Source organism: Podarcis tiliguerta, assembly GCF_965153285.1.
Source record: "Podarcis tiliguerta genome assembly, chromosome: 11".
In the NCBI taxonomy this organism is placed as follows: Eukaryota; Metazoa; Chordata; class Lepidosauria; order Squamata; family Lacertidae; genus Podarcis; species Podarcis tiliguerta.
The window spans coordinates 17,629,597-17,643,325 of record NC_139544.1 but is presented as its reverse complement, the minus strand read 5'-3'; the positions used below and the strand labels follow the sequence as shown (position 1 = coordinate 17,643,325).

General features: G+C 43.8%; 1 long non-coding RNA gene across 7 annotated transcripts in view; it reads right to left on the bottom strand.

Annotated features, from left to right (window-relative positions):
* LOC310660091 overlaps positions 1-12,177 on the bottom strand; it is a 37,590-nt gene extending 25,413 nt beyond the window's left edge. For 3 of the 7 annotated variants that reach the window (XR_014503168.1, XR_014503169.1, XR_014503170.1), the window contains exons 1-3: positions 11,671-12,059; positions 10,614-10,848; positions 9,145-9,317 (exon numbers count right to left, since the gene is read on the bottom strand). This is a non-coding gene — a long non-coding RNA (uncharacterized lncRNA). The other 4 variants (XR_014503171.1, XR_014503166.1, XR_014503167.1 and 1 more) reach the window with 4 other exon arrangements.
* Positions 12,178-13,729: the final 1,552 nt, after the last annotated feature.

Below are 13,729 nucleotides of genomic sequence, written 5' to 3'. Positions count from 1 at the left end.
CCCTCACTTCAGCCTCTGGCTGCTCTAACTCATCCTCTTACCCCATCCCTTGCTCTTGCCTCATGGGTGGCACCAAACCCCATAAATTGCTGGTCAGTCCCCAGCCTCCATGCCTCAGACACACACTCATCAGAGTCCTGTCAGTCCCTGGCACAAAGTGAACTGAAGGTTCGTTTTCTCTGCTTGCTTTCTTTATTTTTTTGTTTTAACAGTATCTCTACCATGCAGGGTATAAACACTTTTAAAATGGCTCGAGACCACACACTGCGTTCTGTTTGGTTTTATGGACAAATGGCCATTGAATGTACAACAAAATGGCTGCCTCTTACAATATCATAATCTTCACAAAACATGCATCTGTGTGAGGTGATCAATTTACAGTGTAATGGTGCAGTAAATGCCTATAGATGGTGCTCATAAATGCCTATAGGGTGAACACACAATATTGCCAAGTTTAAATTCTAGCGTCTTACGCCAAATGACATCAGTTACTTACAATCTCCTCCTTCGCTCTCCTTGTGAAGGGTTTGGCTTATCTGCTTATGATAGCTTCCCTGGCAAACTTGAAAGAAATCTATCTATTTGGATTAAAAGGGAAAGTTCCTGAGGTAAATGTAAATGATTGCTGCTATCAGTGTTATATTTATTGATTTCTCTGGAACTTATAACGAAGAGAGACAGCTCTCGTCAAAACAGGTGCATCTTATGATATTTCTCTGGCTTTGGAATGATTCATTGGGTGAATGAGATACCAAAAGGAAAATCAACACAAATAATTCTACATGGAAGAGAAAAATAGCAAATAGGGTGGGGCGCAGAAAGATACCCTGGGCTGAAGCCTTATCAGCAAGTAAATTCCTTTCACTGCCTTGTACAAAGGTAAGTTTTGTTGGGGGGGTTCCCCACTCATTGACATCATACTGAAACATGAGGGAGGGGGTAAAAATAATGATTTAGCTTTTTCTTCCCAACTGCATTGTAGTATCTTTATTTCAGAAACCCAAAGAGATTGGCAATGGGATATAATGTGATTATAAATATTCTCAGTGCCGTTCTCTGTTAGAATATTCTGCCAACTAGAGCCATCAATAAATACAAATTTGCTTATCTTTCATGACACCCCAAATCAGCTGCCTCACTGTGCCCAGCTGACTACATCCAACACTTCCCTCATTAGGGGTAGGCAAGTTATCAGAGAAACTTGTCCGCCATTACTTTTCATTTCACTGAAGAAACCCATGATCAATTTCCATGAAATCCCAGTGTTCACCAGCCCAACGTCTGAAACCCACATTGGATTGTCACCACCATCATTTCCAGCTGGGTTAGAGATATCAGAGAAGTTCATTCCAGTCCCGTTTTTGCTAAGAACCCTGATTTGCCTCATTGAAGTAGTCCTTGGAACAAACCATCAATCTGCCATTTAGCCTGGAGCAGATCAGTGGCAATCATTCTATTCTATAAATCCTACACTGTTTAGCAGTGAAATCTATATAAGTGCTTCAACTGATAGTGGGGGGGGGGTGGAATTCTGTGCACAAACCACATGGAACTAATGCACTTTGCATTACTATATAGTTGCCTTAAATTCTGTGAAAGAAAAATCAAAATTATACAGCCAAGATCTAATATTTGTTATAGGAGTATTAGGCAAATAATAATAATAATCTTAATTTATGCAGTCATGGTTGTCGATATTTCATTATTGGAAGGAGTACGTTGGTGGAGTATAGTTTATCGTTTCCTTTAGCTGCCATACACACAAAATCAAACTCCATTCATGTTCTCCATTTTATGCTTTAAGCTACAGCTTTATAATCTATAATCTACTACAGTAGGCAATCATTCTGAAAGGTGAGACATAGCTTAATCCTCCCTACAGCTCATCCTTTCACTCTTTATACGGTTCAGTAATTTTAGATGTTACAGCTAATGTCCAAAATCTGGTGAATATTGACCATCTTCCCAGCTGAATTTCACAAGGACCCGAGAGCTCAGCAATACACTAGTGAATGTTGACAGTCATCCAAATGGGATTGTCAGCATTCATTGGTGTAAGACACCCCAACCAAGAAATGTATGTATTTGGACATCCTTGAAATTCATCTGTTTTTATTGTGAATGCAGGTTTATAGGTTAGTAGTAAGCCACATGTTTTGCATGGGGGAAACTATCTCCCTGCCCCCATATCACCCCAAAATCTCGTTAGCTCCTGCCAGTCAGTGTAGCCTAGGGCTCAGCAATATATCAATGTATTGTCCAAAACCAGTTTGAAGTCTATATCGTGATATTGGTTTCATAGTTTTTGACCTGGCAATGTATCGCGAATCATGTTAGGGCTGGGAGATATATTGTCCCAAACTGGCTTCAAGTCCATATCATTATATTGGTTTCATCATTTCTGACCTGGCAATATATTGTGAATCATAAAATGTGTGTGCGCTATGCAAAAATCACAATGTGGGAAAAACCATGAAGCCAGTCAATGCCTCTACATAATTCCATCCTTATTTTAGACACTGTGATATATCAGTATATTGTGATGTTTAGCTGGTGATATATTGCGATGTTGAAAACCAGATATTGCCCAGCCCTAGTGTAGACCAGGGATCTTTTTCCTCCAATTGAGGATCACATTCCAGACCATGTGTTGAGAACAGCATGCTGGGTGCTGAGCAAGCTGGCTCCGGCAGCAGCAGATGCCGCCTTTTCTTTCTCTGATTTCCTTTATGTCACCCCCTTTTCATTATGTCTCTTTCTGACACCTCCTTCTCTCTCCCTACCCAGCAGGGACAGATTGTATGGATCTCTGGGAAGAGCAATGACTTCCAGAACACCTTTGAGATTCTTCAGTCGCTCACCCCAGTGTCTGCAACACTGGGCTAGATGTACCAATGGCCTGGTTAGGTATAAGGCAGATTCCAGTGTTCTTAAATATGCGCACATTCCACTTGAAATATTTAATTAACTGTGACTTCAATGTACTAAATATGTGGCTTGGAGGAAGATTGCTTGGTTTTAGTGAACTGCAGAGAGCTGTGTCTAGGAATACACACACACACACATTGCAACACACAAACATTCTTTTGCTCTTTCTCCTTTACATGAAAACCTCTCTCTTTGAGATGAAATCATTGGAAAGTTCCCTGAGCTGAAGTGAGCATCCTCAGGAGACCATGCAAGAGACCTAGACTTGCAGCGCGCTATTGATCAGAGAGATGAACAAGCTCCAGTAACAAATCCTACGGAAAGCTCACCACTTTTTCTGAAGACCTTTTCAAACCCCACTCTAATCACTGGGTAGAAAGCAGTAAATTAAAGCAGCAGGTTCAAGCTTTGGAAAGCTTTAACAGGCAGGGTGCAGCAGGAAAACACACAGGAGGTTGAGTTATTGTATTTTGTAACCTTCCACGTTTCCCTGCAAGCCATAAATTATGGAGGTGAACGTAAATAAGAATTAAATATCAGAAGTGTCTTTCTTCTTCTGTCCTTTTGATTATACCACTATTTTATTTATGGCTCCCATAAGAAAACCAAACTTCCATTATGTGCTATTTCTTCTGTAAATTGTTAAAAGAATCACAAAAATGAAATACTTCACAGCAGGTTTTTCCTCTATTGCTGTTTTGCCCGCAATACTGCTTCTCCCTCCCCTTTTTGGAAGCTTGTAATTTTTCCCCTCTGATGATAGAGAGGACAATATCTTATTATAGTTTACCTTGCTGTCAAAAAGCATGCTGCTGTCCTCTTAAAAATCAAAAGTCAAAGCTGCAATCTCTAGGCTGAGGCATTTGACTACGACTGGAACATAACAAAATGTTCTTGTTCCTCCAGGAACTCAAAGAAACAGTTTCAGAGCCTCAGTACATAGAACATTACCTTTTTTAAGAGGTTTTTTTTGGGAAGGGTAACACTGGCTGCTGTTGGTTGACCAGAGGAAGAACAATAAAGTCTACCATCATACGTATAATGCTTACACGCCTGAATTTATTCTGATGAAATTGCTATAAGGATCCATCCAGATTTCAGTCATTTTGGAAAAGGAAACAAGGATTCTGGCTTCCCATTCTGATTTTACTGCGAAGTGGAAAGCCTCAATGAAGGCTGGCAAGGGATTTGATCGGCTGCCTGGGGAGGCTGAATAGGCAGCGGCAGTGGCGGGAAAGCAGCCTGAGCAGGAGGGTGAGTTTTGTTTCCTAGAACCAGGCGTCACCATCACAGATGGAAGATGACCCACCCTCCCCAACAGAGCGTGTGTTTGCAATCTTGATATTCTCACAAGGGGAGAGAATCTCTTGAGTAAACACGGTGATGCATTGTCTTTAAAAACACAGCCAGAGGGTGGGAGAACTTGTTGGGACATGTTCGTGACTTCAGTGGCGTAGCGTGGGTTGTCAGCACCCGGGGCAAGGCAAGTAATTTGCGCCCCCCCCCCTGTCCCTCCCCCAGATAGTCCCTCGCTCTCTCTCCGCACCGCACTGCACTGTACACCTGGCACCCTCCCCTCCACAGTGGGCGGCGACCCGGCGGCTCGGATCAGATTCGCACAGCCAGCACTGCAGTGAGAGAGAGAGAGTGAGTGAGCCAGGTAGGGGCAGAGAGCTGCAAGTGCGAGCGTGCCCCCCCCCCCCGATGTTGCGCCCAGTGCGGCTGGGCCCCCCTGTACCCCCCACACTACGCCACAGCGTGACTTCTGTCCAGTTCTGAACCTCATGCCCTGCTCCTGAATCATGACCCCCCGAGCACTGTGTTTGCTGCTGAGCCTGTACTATTACTTGTCTGAATGAAGATCTTTCTTGCTTCCAAGCAAGAACCTCTATCTGTGTGTGTTGGGTGGAAGACTATACAGTCATACCTTGGTTGTTGAACACCTTGCAACTCGAACGTTTTGGCTCCCAAATGCTGCAAACCTGGAAGTCAGTGTTCCAGTTTACAAACGTTCTTTGAAACTCGAATGTCCGACACTGCTTCTGCGGCTTCCGATTGAGTGCAGGAAGCTTCCGCAGCCAATCAGAAGCCGTGTCTTGGTTTTCAAACATTTTCAGAAGACGAACGGACTTCCGGAACAGATTCTGTTCAAGAACCAAGGTACAGCTGTAATTGATGGGTACTGCCGCACTAAAGGATCGCTTTCTTACAAGTTCAGAAAGAACATTAAGCAGCACTTGTAAATGATTATTTATTTCACTTGTGAATTGCTTCCTATGAAGCATCTCAAAGATAATATAGTACCAAAAAATTAAGCACAATTCTCAACAATCTCTCTTTCCTCTTCTGATATTATCAGATAACTGTGTCTGCCCTTGAAGCATATAGACTGTGCCTTTCTACTTTTTGCAGTTGTTCCGGGCTTCTCTTTCTAATTACCAGATCCCTGCCTCCACCTGATTCCCAACACAGTGGCTAGGATCGTTGACCCTCATCCACCCCAGTTTTTAAGAACCATCAGTGCTAAGCCACATCCTGTAACTTGCAGATAACTTTTACAGACATCAACAGCTATCATGCGGTATGGGGGGGGGGTTATATTTCTGCCCATTAAAAAATGCCAAGGAGAAGACCATTTCTGACATAAGCACATTTTGTTTTTTAAAAATTCAGTTTTTATTGATGCTCCTTTTATTGGGGGGGGGGGAATCTGCAAAGCCTTTCAGCATTTGTTGAAATTTTGTAATAAGCTGTCGTTAGTTGCTTTTCTGCTGGAAAGTGATTTGTACTTTCATTATTACAAAATTTCAATAAACGCTGATATACTTTGCAGATTTTTTTTAAAAAAAGCATCCATGAAAACTGTGTGTATTTTTTTTAACAAAATGTGCTTATGTCAGAAATGCTCTTTTCATTGGCTTTTTTATTGGGCAGAAATATATCAGGTTTCCCCCCATTGTACTGCATGATAGCTGTTGATGTGTGTGGAAGTTATCTGCTTTTGTTATTAAATCTGTATGTGCAATATATTTGGGGGCAGCCGGTCAGAATGGAAAGGGGAAAGCAAAATTTCTGTTCCCTGGTCAAAAATTTCAAATAATATTATCTCCTGGCATCTAAGTCAAGCGTGGCAAGTCAACATACTTTTTTTCCAAGAGTGAACTGCGATCAGAAATTGAGTGTTAAGTCATGCCCGTGTTTTCATTTTTGCCATCACTTTGAGTTTGGTATTAAATATTACTTGTTCAGATGTCACATATTGATACAGAGTATATATGTCAGCATTTGGGCAGGAACTAATTGGATTCATATCTCTGATATGTTTTCAAATTGCTGGGTCACATCTGGGTCTCCTGCTATAAATTCTTCACCACTGGTCTAAGTAAAAGGAATGTGACAGATTTAAAACCTGGAATAAGTTATTAACTGCAAGAATGCATAAAACAGCATACTGTTGAAAACGGAGAAGTCTGTGTTGCCTCATTTTTAATTATAGGAAGAATTTCGTTGAGGATATTAGTGCTTGGATCAAGCGATGGTGGATTGAAAGCCAAGTAAAGAATGGTGAATTATATGAACTCACAACATTTTGTTTTGGGTTATACTTTTACCATTTAAGCACAACACTAAGGTGGAAGGTACTCGCACAATGTTCAAAGGAGAATAAAAATCAGGAACAATCTACTTAAATATTCCATTAGGCAAAGGGAAGAAATATCTATTGGAGGTTTAAACATTCCAGAAACATTTGAACTTCACATGAGCACTGGTATCCACAACAGAATGAAATCACGCTTAAATCCCATTTAATTCTGGGTTTTCCTGCGTTCTGTATAGATTTTGCATTGTCTGTATTCATAGCCTTGCTTTCTTTTCTGGTGAAATTTATGGGGGTGCTTCTCATCTATAAAGCACTCAATGTCTCAGGTGCCAGAGGTGCAATTTAAGGATGCCCTCCCTGCAATTTGAATCACGTACGATTGTTCTTCAGGGGAACCTCAATTTCTGGCCAGTTCATTATTTGTATGCACTGAACAACTATTGTTTAAAAATGCTTCAAGCTGAAATCCAAAGTGCACACTTATCAGGGAAGAGGTCCACTTGTCCAAAAACTGAAAGTGATTTTTAAAAAAAGTATTTTAAAAATATTTTAAACAATTCCAATACAGATGCAGACTGGGAAAGATTTCAACTTAAAAGTCTTGTTGAATGAAAATGATGTACCCTTGGTATTTAACCCCTAGTAGGTTACCAAAAATGTATAAGACGGGTACAAATATCTGTTGGAAATGTAAAGAAAAAGAAGGCACCTTTTATCATATGTGGTGGACATGTAAGGTAATAAAAGCATTCTGGGAAATGATACATAATGAACTGGGAGAAAAGGTTTAAAATAACTTTTACAAAAAAAACAGAGGCTTTTCTATTAGGAATTGTAGTTGCTGATATTCCAAGGGAGCAGAAAAGACTTTTTATGTATGCGACGACAGCTGTACAGGTGTCGTTAGCCCAGAGATGGAAAGAAGACAAAGTCCCTACCAGAGAAGAACGGCAAATTAAGTTGATGGACCATGCCGAAATGGCAAAATGGACCGGAAAGATCAAGAACTAGGAAGGCCAAAACTTTAATAAGGAATGGGGGAAATTTATAATTTAGCTTGAAGACCACTGTAAGCAGTTGAAAACGTTAGCAGGATTGCAATAACACTTGTAATGTAATGAGAACTATGGATACAATGGAGTTATAAAAACTTGAATTAATAAAAAAAAGATGCAGTAGAAAAGGTTTAACAACAGAACCCTCAGAGGGGAAGGTGGGAAGTCCAGAGATTCATGGGAATCTTATAACTTTGGATGTATTGTGGTATGATTATAAATTCAAATATGCAAAACCAAATAATTTTTAAAAATAAAATTAAAAGACTTGTTGAAAGAGGAAGGTCTTCAGCCAGCGCTGAACTATATAATGCCATCTATACAAGAAGCTAATTTGGCTGCAGCTTAGAGCAGAGCATATGTTGTTGTGGTGGTGGTGGTGGTGGTTGTGATCCTATGGCACCATTTCGTAGTTAAGCACTATCTAAATCCAATGTCGCTAACCACATTCATGAGCCACGGCACAAGATCAGTTGGTGTGATCATATCAGTTGGCATGAACATATCCATAAAATGCAGGTGATTAAGGCTTCTCGTTCCCCCCTTTTAAAATAATAAAAACAAATCACTTTTGGGCTGAGAGCTTTTAACTTTGGGGATTTCTACTTGACTGTGGTGATTAGCTATTTTTATAGCTGATAAACGTGTGGTGCTTTTCAGCAGTGATGTTCTCTCTGACACTTAGCAGAAACAACTGTTAAGCCAAAGATAAAAAGGTCAGGACAAGAGCACAATAATTATATTTCCAATGAAAACAGTTATTTGCAGTTATAGACCCAAAGCAGCCCAATTTTGTGGGCTAACAGATCTCAACTTCTTTTTTTAAAAAAAGAAGTTGAGATCTGTTAGCCCACAAAATGCATATTATTAATAAACAGGTAAGTGTTCCTATTAGAGAAGTTTTAGAGCAGCTTTGAAATGTACCCAAAATGATGATACAGAATGTGTGAGTAAGGCATATGTTCCCTTGCTTTGCTTCTCGCAAGGAAAGGCAAACAATTTCAAACAAAAATTCTTATTTTTGCCCTACAATGGAAGAATGCATAGATGTCACCTGACTTCCTGCTTCACATGAAACCAGAAGAGGTACATTTAATGGTGAAATTCTCTGTCACCATTAAATGGAAACACACCAGAGTTGCCCCAAATAATTAAGACCCAGCTTCCTCAAAAAAGATCGATGTTAGGCTATAAAAGGGTTGGTTAAACACTTAATGTTGTCTAGACTACCATCTTTGGTTTGCGTTTGGGAGGTTGACTTTGAAAGGTTGTGTTTTTCAAAACTGTAGGGAATAAAGTATTACTAGCAAACAAAAAGCAGAGTAGAAAATGTGCACTAAGCTCACTAGCTATGAATGGAAAGCCTAAATTTTAATCTTTAAAATAGCATAGCTTTGAGGCAGATTGGGTTTCTTTTCATATCCGTTTGATGTATTGGAGGTGATTTTCATGATGTCATTCTGAAAGCTAAATAAACTGTGCAGAAAGTTAACAAGCTGTGGTGGCAAGCAGTCTGTGTGGGATTATAGGCGAGCTAATTTGATCAATTACTTTTCTTACCAGAAGTCTGTGGATGAGACAGAAGCCAGGGTATCCACTTTGGCAGATGAAGAATCAGCAGAGTCAACACATACCAAGAAGGTAATGAACGGTCTTTCAAACTTCATTTTTCACCCAGGGAGGAGAAAACAAGTCATCCGAGTTATGGTTGCTCAGAACAGCCGGAAAGATAACTATAAATAAATAAATAGACGAGTGCTAATCGTTTAAAAACCAAGAGAAATCATCACGTTTATCTCCATTCTCCTCTCTTCATACTGTTTTGAAATTTCATTATGGTGTCAGACTCGCTCAAAATTTAAAAATCCTAAACGACTTCTTCCTTTGTAATTTAAACAGAGAAAATGCCATTTTAATTGCCACCAATGCCTCCTCTACAGCAGCCTCTTGGCCAGGCATCCCCAAACTTGGCCCTCCAGGTGTTTTTGGGACTACAATTCCCATCATCCCTGACCACTGGTCCTGTTAGCTAGGGATGATGGGAGTTGTAGTCCCAAAACATCTGGAGGGCCGAGTTTGGGGATGCCTGCTCTTGGCAAATAAGAGGCATTGCTGGTCTCCCCCACCACACCCTTGTTTCCTATGTAGATCACAAATCCCTTCTTCCCTGGCCAGGGGTGTCACCATTTTATAGTTCGACTCCAGGACCAAAATGTCCTGATCCCAGAGACTGACATTCAGAGGCAAGCTGCCTCTGATCCTGAGAGTAGCATACAGTACAGTCATCCTGACTCATGGCCATTCCTTTGAATTTGGGCTAGTTAGGATGCTCTCTAAAAGGTAAAGGTAAAGCGACCCCTGACCATTAGATCCAGTCATCGTCAACTCTGGGGTTGTGGCGCTCATCTCGCTTTATTGGCCGAGGGAGCTGGCGACAGCTTCCGGGTCATGTAGCCAGCATGATTAAGCTGCTTCTGGCGAACCAGAGCAGTACACGGAAACACCGTTTATCTTCCCGCTGGAGCGGTACCTATTTATCTACTTGCACTTTGACGTGTTTTCGAACTGCTAGGTTGGCAGGAGCAGGGACCGAGCAACAGGAGCTCACCCAGTCGCGGGGATTCGAACCACCAACCTTCCGATCGGCAAGTCCTAGGCTCTGTGGTTTAACCCACAGCGTCACCTGCGTCCTTCTAGGATGCTTTCTAGGCTGGGTCAAATAGTGGGATAGGGTGAATTTTGGTACCTGGATCTAGCAAAATGTTAGCTTGGCCTGGCCCAAAGTCCTTTCAGGGCTGGCATATGATATGTCATAGAATCACAGAGTTGGAAGGAACCCTGAGCATCATCTAGTTCAACCTCCTGGAATGCAGGAATAATGCAGCTGTCCCTTATAGGGATTGAACCTGCAACCTTGGCATCATCATCACCACACTCTAACCAATTGACCTATCAACATACGTTCAAAGCAGAGAGATTCTTAAATGAGCCAACCATTCTAACATTCAAAGTTCGGGCCAGTCTCGTACCCAAATTCTTTAGCCAGAGATTTGGCGGGCAGTTCTTGAATTAAGATCACGCCCAGGTGGTGTCCTAGAAGAATTTTAACTTCGACAAATGCAGGCCTCAGTTGCATCATGCAGGTTTCATAGGGTTTTGCCCCTGGTTGCCATCATATCGTGCCATTTCTGAAGGGAGTTTTGTTCTGTACGGCAAATCCTTCAGTTCAGCAACCACATTGATTGGTGTTGCAAAGGTTTTAATCTGCATTTGAGAAATAAAGGTGGTCTTGTTAGACACCCTATTATTCTTCCTTTCTTCGTTCACATCACCTGCTGTTGCTTTGGCAAGGCGAAATGTAACTCAAATAAGTGGCTTTTCATCCCTTCAGCCTTCAGCGAGAAGGCTGCCACACGGCGTTCCTCACCATAGGTGGCCATCAGGTATGCAGCAGAGCTTATTAAGATACTGCTGAGTTTATCCCCTGTTGTCAGAACAAGGAACAGCTCAGCATCAGAATCAGCCCCTCAGTAATGAGCCATTTCTGGGTTGTCACAGACTTTGAAGCATTGAATTCTAACTTGAAGCTTTTCACCACAGGCAGGCAGGCAGAAGCTTTCTGCCAGGACTCTCATATCACCCATCGTGTGGATTCTTTCATAAAGGGTTTTAATTGTATTAGCACCATCTACCTGCATGGAAAAGGGGTGATAATGGTGTCAGCTTCTCCTTGACAGGGAAGAGAAAATTCAATAAATACAGATACCATTTTCAGAATTCACCAGATGGTGCTACTGTGGATAGCCTTTTTGGTGAGGAGGGGGTTTCCTCCTGAATTTAATAACTGAAGAAATGCTAATAGTCAGCTGTAGCTGAGGATGAGGCTTATTATTATTATTTAAAAGGATAAGTATCAGAGTGGTGAAGTTCCTACTATTGCATGCTGTGCCGTGCCCTTAGTAGAATCCCACTAAGTGGAATCTCCTCAAACAATTGTCACGGAATTGGATCATTCTTCCCTGCGCCTTCCATGTGAGGGCTCCAGGAGTGTGCAGGACTTGCACTTTAAGGTATACTTAGACTCACATTTGTGTCAATTAACGCCTACTTGAGTAGCGTAGGGATAGCCGTCATGTGACCCTAGTGACTAAAATAGTATTAGTGCTGCAATCCTGAGCTGCTTTCCAAGGAAGTAATTCAGTTAACGCAAGTATTTCTGGCTGTGCAGAAGAATGTCCCCTCGCTCTCCTCTCCCCACACTGCCTCTCCCCTCAATTCTTTTCTAGATTTTCTCTCAACCCTCTGGAACAGTGGGGTGGGCACATGGGGAGAGTAGAGGAAGTTCTGTTGCACAAACGGAAATCCTTGGACTGATGTAACCTGGGGCACACACTCTGTGGGGCTGGCCACCCCCCAAATATGTGGGAACAGAGCTAAGCCCCCTCAGTCTTGAGGGCCTGGGCTTCCCTGCGGTGGCCAAGGGTGTTGTCGGGCCTACCTATGATGGTTAGTCTACATATAGAGTTAGTCTACCTTTAGAGGTGTCTACCTATGATGGTGGCAGGCCTGCTCCTGATGTGCGTGACATCATGCATTTTGCATTTGTGAAGTCACGCTCACACGATGAGATGAGACAAGCCTCCACAATATGGCAGAATCTAGCCATATAACTAGCCCTGGTCTGAAGAGTTCTATTGCTTGGATTTGCTTCACTTAAACTCACTTTGTGATGGCCTGGGATTCCGATTCGGAGGATGAAACAGAGGAATCCCGGCCTGCACAGGAGTCCCCGCCTCCAGGGCCGGCTGAACTGGGGCAAGGCCTAGATGCTGAAGAGCCTGCACCTGTGGCAGTGCATCAGGAGCTGGCCCCAGGTGAAGCCCTTCTGGCCCCAGAGAGGCTTGACGACTCAGTGGCCACAGGTGAGCCTCCTCCAGGGCCCAGTAACCCTTCGGCCTCTCCTGATCTGCAGAGGTTTAGAGCAGAGAGGCGAAGGGAACTGGTTGCCCCCAGGAGGAGTGCTCGCCTTAAGGCCAGAGGAGGCGGGGCTCCTGGGGGCCGGGACCGCCCCTGGCCTTAGAAGAGGATAAAAGCCCAGTCAGCCCGGCCCCAGGTTGCGGGAGCAACGTCGTTGTTGGCTTCGGACCTTCCTGCGTTCCTGTTCCCTGCTCGGCCTCCTGTTCCTGACTATCCGGTACTCCTGTTCCCTGCTCGGCCTCCTGTCCCCGACCATCCGGTGTTCCTGTTCCCTGCACAGCCTCCTGTTCCAGCGTTCCTGTTCACCGCCCGGCACTCTGCCTCGGACCTTGCCCCTCTTCGTGTGGACTCTGCTACACCCAAGGTACCTTACCCCCGGGACCAGCATAGTTTGCTCCCGCCACCTCCCGCACTCCCCCTTCGTAGGGGTGCGTTCGGGAAGAGCCAGAGGCCATGGCTGAACAGGCGGCTGCACTGGTGGCTTTGGCCCAGGAGAACCAGGCCTTGTCTCACACCGTGCAGCAGCTCAGTGACGCGGTTGAGGCACTTCAGCAACGCTTGGAAGCCCTACCGGCTCCTGGGGCCGACGCCCCGGCTCCGGGCAAGTACCCAGTGGCTTTGCCTGAGAAATTTGATGGAGCCCCGGCCAGCTTTCCCATGTTCCTGGCCCAGGCCAAACTGTATATTCAGGGGCGAGCCCGGAACTTTCCTGACGACCGTACCAAGGTGCACTTTTTGATTAGCTTGTTAAAGGACCAGGCGGCCAAGTGGGCGTTGCCGCTACTCAGGCAAGACTCCCCCTTGCTGGCAGACTATACGGGGTTTTGCAATCGTTTGGAGGCCGCGTTCGGCAACCCCCAGAAAGAGAGTCAAGCCAACCGGGCGATTCGGCATTTGAAACAGGGCAAGTCCACGGTGGCCACATATACCACGGAGTTTCGGCTGTTGGCACAGGACTTGACCTGGAATGACTCGGCACTGCGGGACCAGTATCTCGAAGGGCTTTCGGACGAGGTACTGGACCAGTTGGCCACAATGGAACGCCCCACCACGCTGGACACTCTCATTCAACGGAGTCTACAAATAGACGACCGGTTGGAGGATCGTCGTCAGGCCCGGGGTCGCCGACACTTCCAGTTCACGGCACCAGCTTTTTCCGGCAGCCCCA